At 43.4% G+C, this 12810-nt stretch overlaps 1 protein-coding gene across 4 annotated transcripts in view; it reads right to left on the bottom strand.

Moving 5' to 3' along the window:
- LOC145359270 (protein TANC2-like) overlaps positions 1 to 12810 on the bottom strand; it is a 1038666-nt gene that overhangs the window by 489946 nt on the left and 535910 nt on the right. The gene's annotated exons all lie outside the window — the stretch shown is intronic.

Below are 12810 nucleotides of genomic sequence, written 5' to 3' on the forward strand. Positions count from 1 at the left end.
GTCAACTCCTTTTTTAAACAGTGGTCTCACATTAGGTGGCACTTCCCCAGAGTCCAACGAATTTTGATAAATTGCAACTAACGCATCTGCTATTACTTCTGCCATTTCTTTTAGTACCCTGGGGTGCATTCCATCTGGGCCTGGGGACTTGTCTACCTTTAGTCCCATTAGTCTACCAAGCACTACTTCTTTAGTAATAGTAATCGTTTTAAGGTCCTCACCCCCTATAGTCCTACGACTGTCAATTTTTGGTAAGCTATTTGTGTCCTCTACCATGAAGACCGACACAAAAAAGCTTGTTTAAGGCCTCAGCCATTTCCTCGTTTCCCATTATTAAATCCCCCTTCTCGTCTTCTAAGGGTCCAACATTTACTTTAGCCACTCTTTCCCTTTTTAGATATTTGTAAAAACTTTTACTATCAATTTTTATATCTTGCGCTAGTTTAGTTTCATAATCTATCTTTCCTTTCTTTATCTCTTTCTTAGTAGTTCTTTGTTGTTTTTTAAAGCTTTCCGGAGTTGAGGGGGTTGAACTATGAGGAGAGGCTGAATAAACTAGGCTTGTACTCGTTAGAGTTTAGAAGAATGAGGGGAGATCTCATTGAGACGTATAAGATGATGAATGGGATGGATAGGATAGAGGTGGAGAGACTCTTCCCGCTCAGAAAGGACAGTAGGACTAGGGGGCACAGCCTCAAGATAAAGGTTTAGAACGGATTTGAGGAGGAACTTCTTCACTCAAAGGGTGGTGAATCTCTGGAATTCTCTGCCTGTTGAAGTGGTGGAGGCTGCCTCGCTCAATATTTTTAAGACGCGGGTTGAGAGGTTTTTGATAGGCAAGGGGATTAAGGGTTACGGGGAGAGGGCGGGAATGTGGAACTGAGCCAAGACAGATCAGCCAGGATCTTATTGAATGGCGGGGCAGGCTCGAAGGGCTGGATGGCCTACTCCTGCTCCTATTTCTTATGTTCTTATGTTTCCCAATCTTCCAATTCCCCACTGGTTTTGGCCACTCTGTACGCATTGTTTTTTAATTTAATGCTCTCCTTTATTTTCTTAGTTATCCACGGCTGGTTATCCCTTTTTTTACATTCCTTCTTTATCACTGGAATATATTTTTGCTGAGTACTGAGAAAAATCTCCTTAAAAATCTTCCACTGTTCCTCAGCTGTCCTACCAACTAGTCTGCGCTCCCAGTCTACATTAGCCAATTCCTCCCTCATCCTATCGTAGTCCCCTCTGTTCAAGCACCCATTGATGCCAAAAGACCCATTTATGCCAACTCTTTGCTTCCTATCTGCTAATCATCTTTCTATCCATCTCAAAACATTACCTACAATCCCATGTCCTTCAACTTTACATCGTAGTCTGTTACGTGAGACCTTGTCGAAAGCTTCTGAAAGTCTAAATAAACCACATCCACTCGTTCTGCTCAATCAACTCTACTAGTTACATCCTCAAAAAATTTGTCAAGCATGATTTTCCTCTTGTAAATCCTTGCTTTGTCTGATTGTACCACTGCCTTCCAAATGCCAAGTTATGAAATCCTTAATAGACTTCCCCAGTACCGACATTAGTCCCCCTTTTTTCTCTCTACCTCCCTTTTTGACCAGCAGACTTACATTAGTTACCCTCCAATCTGCAGCAACTATTCCAGAAACCAAAGAACTTTGGAAAATAACCACCAATGGATCTAATATTTCCAGGGCCACTTCCGTAAGTACTCTGGGATGAAGATTATCAGGACCTGGAGATTTATCCACCTTCAATCCCATTAATTTTCCCAAAACTATTTATCTACTAATGCTGATTTCCTTCAGCTCCTCACTAAAGCATGTTTCTTGCAGCACTTCTGGAACATTATTCACATCTTCCCATGTGAAGACTGAAGCAAAGTACAAATTTAATTCCTCAGCCATTTTATTTCCTATTATGAATTCTCCCGTTTCTGTACATAAGGGACCTACATTCGTTTTTGTCAATCTTTTTCTTCTTACATATCGAAAGAAACTTCTGTGGTCAGTTTTTATGTTCTCTTCTAGCTTACTTTCATACTCCGTTTTTCCCTCCTTAATCGATCCCTTGGTCCTCCTTTGCTGAATTTTAAACTGCTCCCAATCCTCAGGTCTATTGCTTTTTCTTGCCAATTTGTAAGGTTCTTTCTTGAATTTGATACGATCTCTAGTTTCCCTTGCAAGCCATGGTTTGGCCACAATTTTCTTACCACTCTTGCACCAAACAGGAATAAACAACTTCGAGAATTCACCTATTCATTCTTTAAAAGCCTCCCATTGCCTGTCCACTGTCTGTCCTTTTAGTAATGTTTCCCAGTCCATCATAGCCAATTCATGCCTAAGATCATCATAGTTATCTTTATTGAGATTAAGGAACCTGGGTCTCAGAATCAGCTACATCGCCCTCCACTTTGACAAAGAATTCTACCATATTATAGTCACTCGTCCCCAAGGGTTCTGTCACAACTAGATTACCAACTAATCATTTCTCATTCCACAACACCCAGTCTAACATCCCTTGTTGGTTCCTCAGTCTATTACTCTAGAAAACCACCCTGCATACGCTTCAGAAATTCCTCCTCTATGGTACTGTGACTAATTTGACTAAATGCAGATTATATAACCACAGACATTCCTTCAACACATTCACCTGATTCCCTGTCTAATACTTTTCCCAATATTACCACTACAGTTTGGTCTGTATATACCCCCACCGAAGTTTTCCCCCTTGTTTCTGAACTTGATCCATACTGATACCACATCATCAATGCTAATACCGTTCCTAAATATTGTATCAATATCATTTTAATCAACCACGCAACTCCACTGTCTTTCCTTTCCGTCTGTCCTTCCTAAACACTGAATATCCTTCAATGTCTAGTTCCCATCCTTGCTCACCTTGGAGCCACATCTCCATAATGCCAACTATATTGTAACTCTTTACATCTATCTATGCAAATTTGTTTCAAATGGTCCAACTATTCATGTACAAAACCTTAAGGTGGGCAATTTTAACATTTCTTTTCCCTTTTCTACTATTTTTTACTTGGTCCATATCTGCCCTGGCCCTTGATTTCTCTGCCTATCACTTTCCTTATTCTCCTTGCTGTCTTTTCCTCTTGTTCTTAATTTTCCCTGCTCTGCATCCTTGCAAAGATTCCCTCCCAACCCCCACCATATTAGTTTAAACCCTCCCCAACTACTCTAGAAAGTACCCACCCCTCCCTCTCACCCTCCCATCCTGCCCAGGTGTACCCCATCCAGTTTGTACAGATCCCAACCCCCCAGAACTGGTCCCAATGCACTAGGGATCTGAAACCATGCCCCTCCCCTCCCGCACCAGTTTTCAGCCACCTCTTCATCCTATGAACAAGAACAAAGAACAAAGAACAACCCAGCACGGGAAACAGGCCCTTCGGCCCAACAAGCCCGCGCCGCCGCATCACCCTACACCTATTCTACCCTGCGTGTCTACGAATAGAACCCCTGACTTAGCCAGATTCAGGGGAGAATAGTGTCAATTTGGTAAAACCAATCAGCCTAAGAGCACATCTTTGGGGTGTGGGAGGAAACCGGAGCGCCCGGAGAAAAACCACGCATCCACAGGGAGAATGCACAAACTCCCACAGACACAGGCCCAAATCCATGTATCTGCACAGCCAGCAGTGCTAGTCACCGAGCTGTTGCGGCGCCCTTCTACCGGTCCAGGATCAAGCACACACACCGACACGAAGTACTAGGCCACTCCTGGAACTTCCAAGAGTAGCCCACGCACGACCCACCGTGTGCATGCCCCTCGTTTGACAACGAGGTGGACCTCCTATTATGGAGGCCATGCAAAGGTTGGGCTGGTGAGCCACTCAGTTTCAGGCCAAGATATACGAGTTGAGAGAGGAGCTTGGATTATCTGTTAAATCACTCCAAGATGTCACTGCTTATGCACCCTGCTGTTTCTACTCTGATTAAGATGTGCGGGTTCGGGTTGGTTGATCGGCCATGCTAAATTGACCCTAGCATCAGGGAGATTAGCAGAGTAAATGTATGGGGTTACGGGAATAGGGCCTGGAAAGGATGTTGTTCGTAAGGACTCGATGGGCCAAATGGCCTCCTTCTATACAGCAGGGATTCTATGACTAGTACGTGGCATAGGTAGTAATCTTCAGATCACTACCTTTGAGGTCCTACTTTTCAGCTTGCTTCCTAGCTCCCTATATTCTGCTTTTAGGACCTCATTTTTTTTTAAAACCTATTTTGTTTGTACCGTGTACGATAACCACCGGCTGTTCATCCTCCACTTCAGAATGTCCTGCAACCACTCTGAGACATCCTTGACCCTAGAACCAGGGAGGCAAGCATACAATTCTGGAGTCTTGTTTGCGGCCACAGAAACGCCTATCTATTCTCCTTACAGTTGAATCCCCTACAACTATTACATTTCCATACTTTTTGCTCCTCCGCTCTGCAGCAGAACCAACCGTGGTGCGACAGATTTGGCTGTTGCTGTTTTCCCCTGAAAGGCCATTCCCCTCAACAATATCCAAAACAGTACATCTGTTTGCAGGGGACTAGCCACCAGAGATTCCTGCTCTCTTGCTCTGCCTGGAGGAGCAAGGAGTGCGGATGAAACAAATTAGTGTGGATAACTTTGCACTAAAAGTCTTGTTCTTTGTTCTCTCTGACTTTCCACATTAATTCATCTCTCTAGCTCTGTTCCTTTTCATTTACAGTTATTTCACGCTGCAATGTTAAGTAAGTTTCAACCTACGCTGCATTTTCACAAATGTCACCAATAGCTAATGCCCACGACCCCAGCAATGCTCATTCTACAGTCTCCCCTGACCATCTTCAAACTATTCCCATCTCTAACCACCCACTATGTTTAATAGTCATCCAAATGTCCTCAACAGATCTCTCAAGCACTTTATTTGCAGTAATTAATTTTCCATCTAAAGTTTTTAAAATCTCATACTAATCAAATTGATTACATACTATTCCAATCTGTCACATGTAATCTACTGCATCTACTTGCTTATTAAACACAATTTTTTCTCACTTCTGATCAGCAATTCAATGCCTCACCATTCCAGATATATCGTTTTTAACAACAGGAATTATATGTGAAAAGGAAGAAACGCAATTATTCCCCGCGTTACACATGTTTGGTTTTGAAATGATCCAAAAGAGCTGTTGAGAAGAAACAGACAGAACTGCAAACTTTGAGAAGCTTCCAATAATTACTAACTTTCAACTGACGCCAAAAGTTGGTTAGATATTTGCCATACGGGATAGAGGGACACTAAACTTAAAAGGGCAATCCAGCTCAACAGCTAACATTACAAACCTGCTCCAGAACTCAGTCTGCCCATGAGCATTGTGCAACCATCTTATTTCAGGTATCATATCTTGGCTCGGAGCCATGGATTCATTCATATGAAATTGCAAGTTGGTCCATCAAGTACATGTCGGTTTTCCATCAGCATCCCAGTCATCCCACTCCCAGTGATAGGCAGTATAGTTTTGTGTGGGGAAGGTAATGCCCCACCAACTTGATTGTGTTTTTGAAGAGGTGTCAAAGATAATTGATGAGGGAAGAACTCCCGATGTAGTTTATAATGACTTTAGTAAGACATTTCACAAGGTCCCACATGGCAGAGTGGTACTTCAGCAAGGCGTTTGATAAGGTCTCCCATGCAAGACTTCTTGAGAAGGTGAGAGGGCATGGGATCCAGGGGGCTTTGGCCTTGTGGATCCAGAACTGGCTTGCCTGCAGAAGGCAGAGAGTGGTTGTGGATGGGTCTTTTTCTGCATGGAGGTCGGTCACCAGTGGAGTGCCCCAGGGATCTGTTCTAGGGCCCTTGCTGTTTGTCATTTTCATAAATGACCTGGACGAGGAAGTGGAGGGATGGGTTAGTAAGTTCGCAGACGATACGAAGGTTGGTGGTGTTGTGGATGGTCTGGAGGGATGTTAGAAGTTGCAGCGGGTCATAGTTAGGATGCAAGACTGGGTGGAGAAGTGGCAGATGGACTTCAATGCAGATAAATGTGTAGTGGTCCATTTTGGCAGGACCAATGGGATGAAGGAATACAATATCAAGGGTAGGAGTCTGAGCTGTGTTGAAGAGCAGAGGGATCTTGGGGTCCAGGTCCACAGGACTCTTAAATCAGCCTCGCAGGTGGAGGATGTGGTCAAGAAGGCATATGGTGTACTGGCCTTCATTAATCGAGGGATTAAGTTTAGGAGTCGGGAGGTAATGCTGCAACTTTATAAGACCCTTGTCAGACCCCACTTGGAGTACTGTGCGCAGTTCTGGTCCCCTCACTATAGGAAGGACATGGAAGCTATTGAAAGGGTGCAGAGGAGATGTACAAGGATGTTGCCTGGATTGGGAGGCATGCCTTATGAAGATAGGTTGAGGGAGCTGGGACTCTTCTCCCTGGAGAGACGAAGGTTGAGAGGCAACCTGATAGAGGTTTATAAGATGTTGAGAGGAATAAATAGGGTGGATTCTCGGAGGCTATTTCCCAGGGCTGAAATGGTCGCTATGAGAGGACACAGATTTAAGGTGCAGGGAAGCAAGTACAGAGGAGATGTTAGGGGTAAGTTTTTCACTCAGAGGGTGGTGAGTGAATGGAATCGGCTGCTGTCGGTGGTGGTGGACACGAACTCGCTGGGGTCTTTTAAAAGACTTCTGGATGAGTATATGGGATCTAATGGGATTGGGGGTTATAGATAGGTCTATGGCTTAGTAGGTATAAAAGTGATCGGCACAACTAGTGGGCTGAAGGGCCTGTTTGTGCTGTAGTGTCCTATGTTCTAAAAACTAAAATTGCATGAGATTCAGAGTGGGCTGACTTGATGGATATAGAACTGAGTTATAGAAGACAGAGAATAGTGCTGGAAGGGTGTTTTTCGGAATGGAGATCTGTAGCTGGTGGTATTCTGCAGGGATCAGTGGTGGGACCTCTGTTTGTAGTATAAATAAATGATCTGAAGGAAAATGTAGGCGGTCTGATGAGTAAGTTTGTGGATGACAAAAATTGGCGGAATTGCCGATAGTGTCAGGAATTGTCAGAGGTTATAACAGAATATGGATAGATTAGAGATTTGGGCACAGAAATGGAAGATGGAGTTTAGTCCAAGCAAATGTGAGGTGATGTATTTTGGAGTATCAAATTTAGGTGTGAATTATACTGTAAATGGCAGAACCCTTAAGAACATCACATGCAGAGATCTGGGTGTGCAGGTTCACAGTTTCCTATAAATAGCAACACAGTGGCCAAGGTGGTTAAGAAAGCATATGGCATGCTTGCCTTCATCGTTCAGGGCATTGGGTACAAGAGTTGGGAAATCATGTTGTAGCCATGTGGTAAGGCTGCATTTGGAGTACTGCATATAGTTCTGGTCACCACACTACCAGGAGAACATGGAAGCTTTGGAGAGAATGCAAAGAAGGTTCACCAGGATGTTGCCTGGTCTTGAGGGTTCTGGCTGTGAGGAGAGGTTGAATAAAGTAGGATTATTTTCACTGTAAAAACGAAGGCTGAGGGGCGCCCTGATAGAGGTTTACAAAATTATGAAAGGCATAGACAGAATGGATAGTCAGAAGCTTTATCTTAGGTTGGAAGAGTCAATTACAAGGGGCACAGGTTCAAGGTGAGAGGAGGAAAGTTTAAGGGAGGTGTGCAGAGATGGTGGCAGAAGCAGACACATTGGCAACATTTAAGAGGCATCTGAATGGGTACATGAATAGGGAGGGAATTGATGGATACGGACTGAGTAAGAGCAGAAGGTTTGTTTTAGTTTAGTTAGGGCATCATGATCGACACATGTTTGGAGGGCCAAAGGGCCTGTTCTGTACTTTTCTTTGTTCTAAAACCACTGTCTACCATCCTCCAGTCTGAAATATGATCATTTTCTATAACTCACTGGCCCAGAACTTTTGGATGCTCATTCTCCACATGGAGAATTTAGAGATAACCCCCTCGAAAATTTAATGGGATTGAGGGTTATAGATAGGCCTGGTAGGTAGGGATATGATTGGCACATCTTGTGGGCTGAAGGGCCTGTTTGTGCTGTAGTGTTCTATGTTCTATGTCCCCACACTCTGAACACACAGAAATTGCCCAGCAAATTTGGATTTTGGATGGGCAATTCCACCATGTCTGGAACCCCCCAAAATTCAAGAGTCGGAAATTTTGGATGGTTCAGACTTACCAGAATAGTGACACAGGAAAAGTCAGAAGGATTAAAAATCAGTTCTAGCTCCTGGGTAACTGGTCTACTGAGCCCTAATCAATTCCCCACTGCACCCCACAGCTAGCTCTTCCCACCTCTAAAACCACCTGACTAGCTCCCCTCAACCACCCAACTACCCATCTTACCTATCCCTTAGCCCCAAATACCCTCCCACCTAACTATTCCTCAATCACCCAAGTACCCATCTTACCTGTCCCTTAGCCCCAAATACCCTCCCACCTAACTATTCCTCAATCACCCAAGTACCCATCTTACCTGTCCCTTAGCCCCAAATACCCTCCCACCTAACTATTCCTCAATCACCCAAGTACCCATCTTACCTGTCCCTTAGCCCCAAATACCCTCCCACCTAACTATTCCTCAACCCTCCAACAACAGCCCCCCAATTACCCCTTCCTGACCCCCTCCCCTACCCAACTAACCCTCCCTGACCCCCTACTCCTGCCCCCCCAGCCATCCTTATATTCAACTAGCCCCACCATATTACCCTTCCTCCCAACTGCCCCTTCCTCCTGATAATGCCCCCCCCCACTGCACCCCAAATCCCCCTTCATCCATTTACCTGCCACTCTATCCCCTCATTCACCCACCTGCCACGTAGCCCTCACTCAGCCCCCTGCCACTGTACCCCTCACACACCCACCTACCTACCACCTGCCATCCCACCCTTCACCCACTCACCAGCCACTTTGCCCCTCACACACCCACCTGTCACCATACACCTGCACCAGATACCAGCCATCCTATCCTGTCATTCATTTACCATCTCTCTGTAGCATCTCGAAATGGCTGAAAGTGGTTATGGGACATTTGAACCCGCAGGAAAATGGTACCTATTGGTGTAAATAAGGGTCATGGCATGGCTGCCCCAGGTGCTCTTGCACTATGAGGAAGGACACACAATAGTTAACATGCACATTTCCAAGGAGGCATGGTTCAGAGGACTCAACAAGAGTGGCAACTGGGTGCAAGGAAAGTAAATACATAGCAGAGTGACAATCCAACAGTAATTGCCACATCTTGGAAGATTAGCCCCACTGTTTTCGGTCCTTAAGTTTTTAAAATCCATTTGAATACTGACCCACCTATTTTATGAGCATCATTTTTTAAAAACCAGCCTTTTGCATGGTAATTTGTCTAACGCTTCCTTAGAATCCATATGAGCAACATCCACCACATTCTCTTCAACAACTCTCTCCAGAACTTCATCCAAAAAATCAATTTTTAAGACTCTGTGTAACTAACTCAAACGTTTCCCAGTACCAGATGACTATTTTGCTGATTACTGTTTCTAACACCTTACATACCACCAATGATAAACTCATTGGCCCTGTAGTTGCTGGCGCTGTCCTTACACCCTTCCTTGAATACAGCTTAATTTGCTAGGAGTGTAAAATTTACAATAATTTGTTCTGGCTAATTGACTTTAGCATTAGCGTGACCTGGAACACAAAGTCTTGGTTTAGAAAATATTACAACCATGCTCTATCTCAGATATCTGGAATAAATCTCACAGTAGATCAACTGCAATTAATAAAAATTAATATTTTTAACAAATTTTCTTGATTCCAAAGATGTGCAGGTTCAGTTGACTGACCATGCTAAAATTGCCCCTTAGTGTCCTGAGATGCGTAGGTAAGAGGGATTAGAGGGTAAATATGTAGGGTTGTGGGGGTAGGGCCTGGTTGGTGCAGACTTGATGGGCCAAATGGCCTCTTTCTGCACTGTAAGGTTTCTATGATCGGTTTGTGGGACTCTTCAGATGAAAATCTCATTTTACATTGTTCCTTGCAATTGTTGATTATTTGACAATTTAACTGCCTACAGTGCTACGATCAATCCTTGGGAACAAGGCAATAACGCAATTTTATCTGTAAAAATTGTCTAATGGCATGCTCAGACTGGCCTTCTGTACATGACTGTCCTTCCCATTTTCACGAACCACAATTGAGGCAGAGCCTTAGGTTATCTAACCCTGACTTTCTGCAGGTCTCCAAGTCCGTCAAACATTAAATTCAAAACATCACCTTCAAATATTTTCTAACATTGCATTTTCTCAACTAATGCTTTCATTCACACAAGTCCCTCATTCTTGGTGAAGTGCCAAGGGTCTATTTTCAGTTGAAGGCACCATTTAAATGCAGGTTGTTGTTTCTGTAGTTGGTAATTATGATTGCTGGCACAGTAACTACTGTTCATTTGTCACTGTTTCTATGGTAACTTCTTCCCATTGATCCTGATGATTTAGCATTTTAACTACCATTCTACACTTAAGTAAATATGTAGAGTCACTATTCATGTAACCTTTTGTGTCAGCCTGGTTTAGCTGGCAATGGGTTTAAATTTGGGAAAAAGGTTGCTTACATTCGAGTCCCATTACATCAGCGTAAGTGAATTACTTTCAGATGTAATGAGAGTCTGTATTAAATGCAATGACATCTTTCTTTTGACTGTGGCAAGCTGACTATTTGCCAAAGCTTCTCCAAACCAATATTTTACCCTTGAACAAAGCCACGGGAAACCAACTATTAAATTGCATAATAATCAATTGTACAGTTCATAGTATCATATTCATGCTCAGCAAGGGCACACATCTATGACTACAGTTTCACACTAAGGAGGTAAAAGGTATTTATACCAATATACTATATGAAGATTAAGAGCCACTAAATGACAGTTTCACGAAGGACACAAGGATGATTTAATACAGGACAAATAAAACAAGATGTGTATTTTCAGATGTGGTTCAATTCTCATAGCATTAACTTATCGAGTTAAATCTATAAGAATTACTTCATAGGGTGATGGAGGTGGGGTGGCAGGGGAAGAGATGCTTGCAGAAAGGGCAAGGATAGAAATAGGGGAGCAGGGTGAGGGCAGGCAAAGGCAAGGAGGGTTCAGTGTTGGGGTGGTAGGGAGGGGGGCAGGGACAGGGTGAGGGTGGGTTAGGGCAAGGGCTGACCAGGCAGGAAGGGAAGTGGAGGAGAAAGCAACACACGAGGGAGAGACAGTGAGAAGAAAAAATGGTGAAAACAACATAACAACATCAATCCCATATTTCCTGTTTCAGTACAGTACATTTCATTCCAGGTTTCTTTTAATGAATCTCAATCTTATTGCCCTAATTAGTTTACCCTACATACGAAGTTATTAGGACATCTTTCGTTATGCAACAATGCACTACCCCTATTCCTATTTATTCATTCGGGAAATAAAATAGGACATGTACAGAAATTCCATCAGTGGTTTCTTTGGGGATTGTGTGCTGTCTAATTTTAGATACGAAGTGGTTGAAGTTGTTGCTGTGGAACTTATATTTGCATTGCTACAGTTTCCCTGCAGCAGGCAGCCAGCCCAGGATTTTAATAAACCAGAGGTTGCAAGAGCCAAGTTCTCTCAGGATGTGACTTTTGTAATCTGGTAACAAGAATGAACCGCCCAGAAATCCACTACGTTTTCAAAACTTAAGGATTTTTTTTGAATTTCCACTTTATTTCCTGTGGAGGTTTTGGAAGAGAAATTGTAAGAATTTTGAAAATATAAGTTTGAGTACTGAAAATATCAATTGTTATATTTTGTATTTTTCAAGATTTACAGTCAAATACAAGCAGATCATCAAATACTTATTAGAGAAGTGCGAGGTTGTGCATTATGGTAGGAGGAATATGGAGGCCACCAAAGCGATCTTGGGTGCAGACATGTTAATGATGGATGTTGTCAGCATATCTGGTAGCAATTGTTGAAAGGAAACATAGTTGATTTTTTTTTGACGTTTTAGGTATGGGAAGTTTTGCCAGAGCCATTGATTTGAAACATTTGCCCAGATCTTCCAGTCAGCAGCAAAACTGTGGCTTATGCCACTAAGTGCAGTTTAAATCAGACTCTTAGCTTATTCATCAGCTTCAACATGGATAAACGGTTCAGGGGAAATGCAACACATAGTGCCAAAAGTGGTTGAAATGAAACCAAATTGGCTTTGTTATCATGCAGCGCTTGGTAGAGCATTTTTAACCAGTTTACTCCCCAACCACCATCGGGGTGTGGGGGTGTTGGCAGGGGGCATGAAGGAAGGGACGGGTGCGAGAAGCAAGGTCGTAGGTGAGGGGTGTGAACCTGGTAAGTCAGGGATGTGGATTTGATGGGGGCTGGGGTGATCCGGGGTGATAGGTGGGGTTTGAGCCAGGGCTACAGGGTTGAATTGGATGTGATGGGAGTGAGCTAGTGATGTTGGGACAGTGGTGTGCCTGAGATACAGTTTGATGTATTTAGCAATATCAGTGTTGATGGGAGTGTAAAGACACTCTTTCTGATTTAAGAAAGCTCCACACCTACTCAGAGCAGCTTCAAATAAATCATGGTAAAAAGTTACGTATGTCCCAGGCAAACAGCCCAAGTTTACGCACTGACAGATCTCAGCGTGGGCTCCCACAGCAATATCTGTTGAACATTAACTGTATTTTCCTTTCCACGGCTGCTGCCAGATTTGTTGAGTACATCCAACATTAGTATATCTGTACCTGAGATCCCACTGTACCTCCA

The sequence above is a fragment of the Carcharhinus amblyrhynchos genome, chromosome 27 (assembly GCF_965287045.1).
Source record: "Carcharhinus amblyrhynchos chromosome 27, sCarAmb.v2.hapA, whole genome shotgun sequence".
NCBI classification, from domain to species: domain Eukaryota; kingdom Metazoa; phylum Chordata; class Chondrichthyes; order Carcharhiniformes; family Carcharhinidae; genus Carcharhinus; species Carcharhinus amblyrhynchos.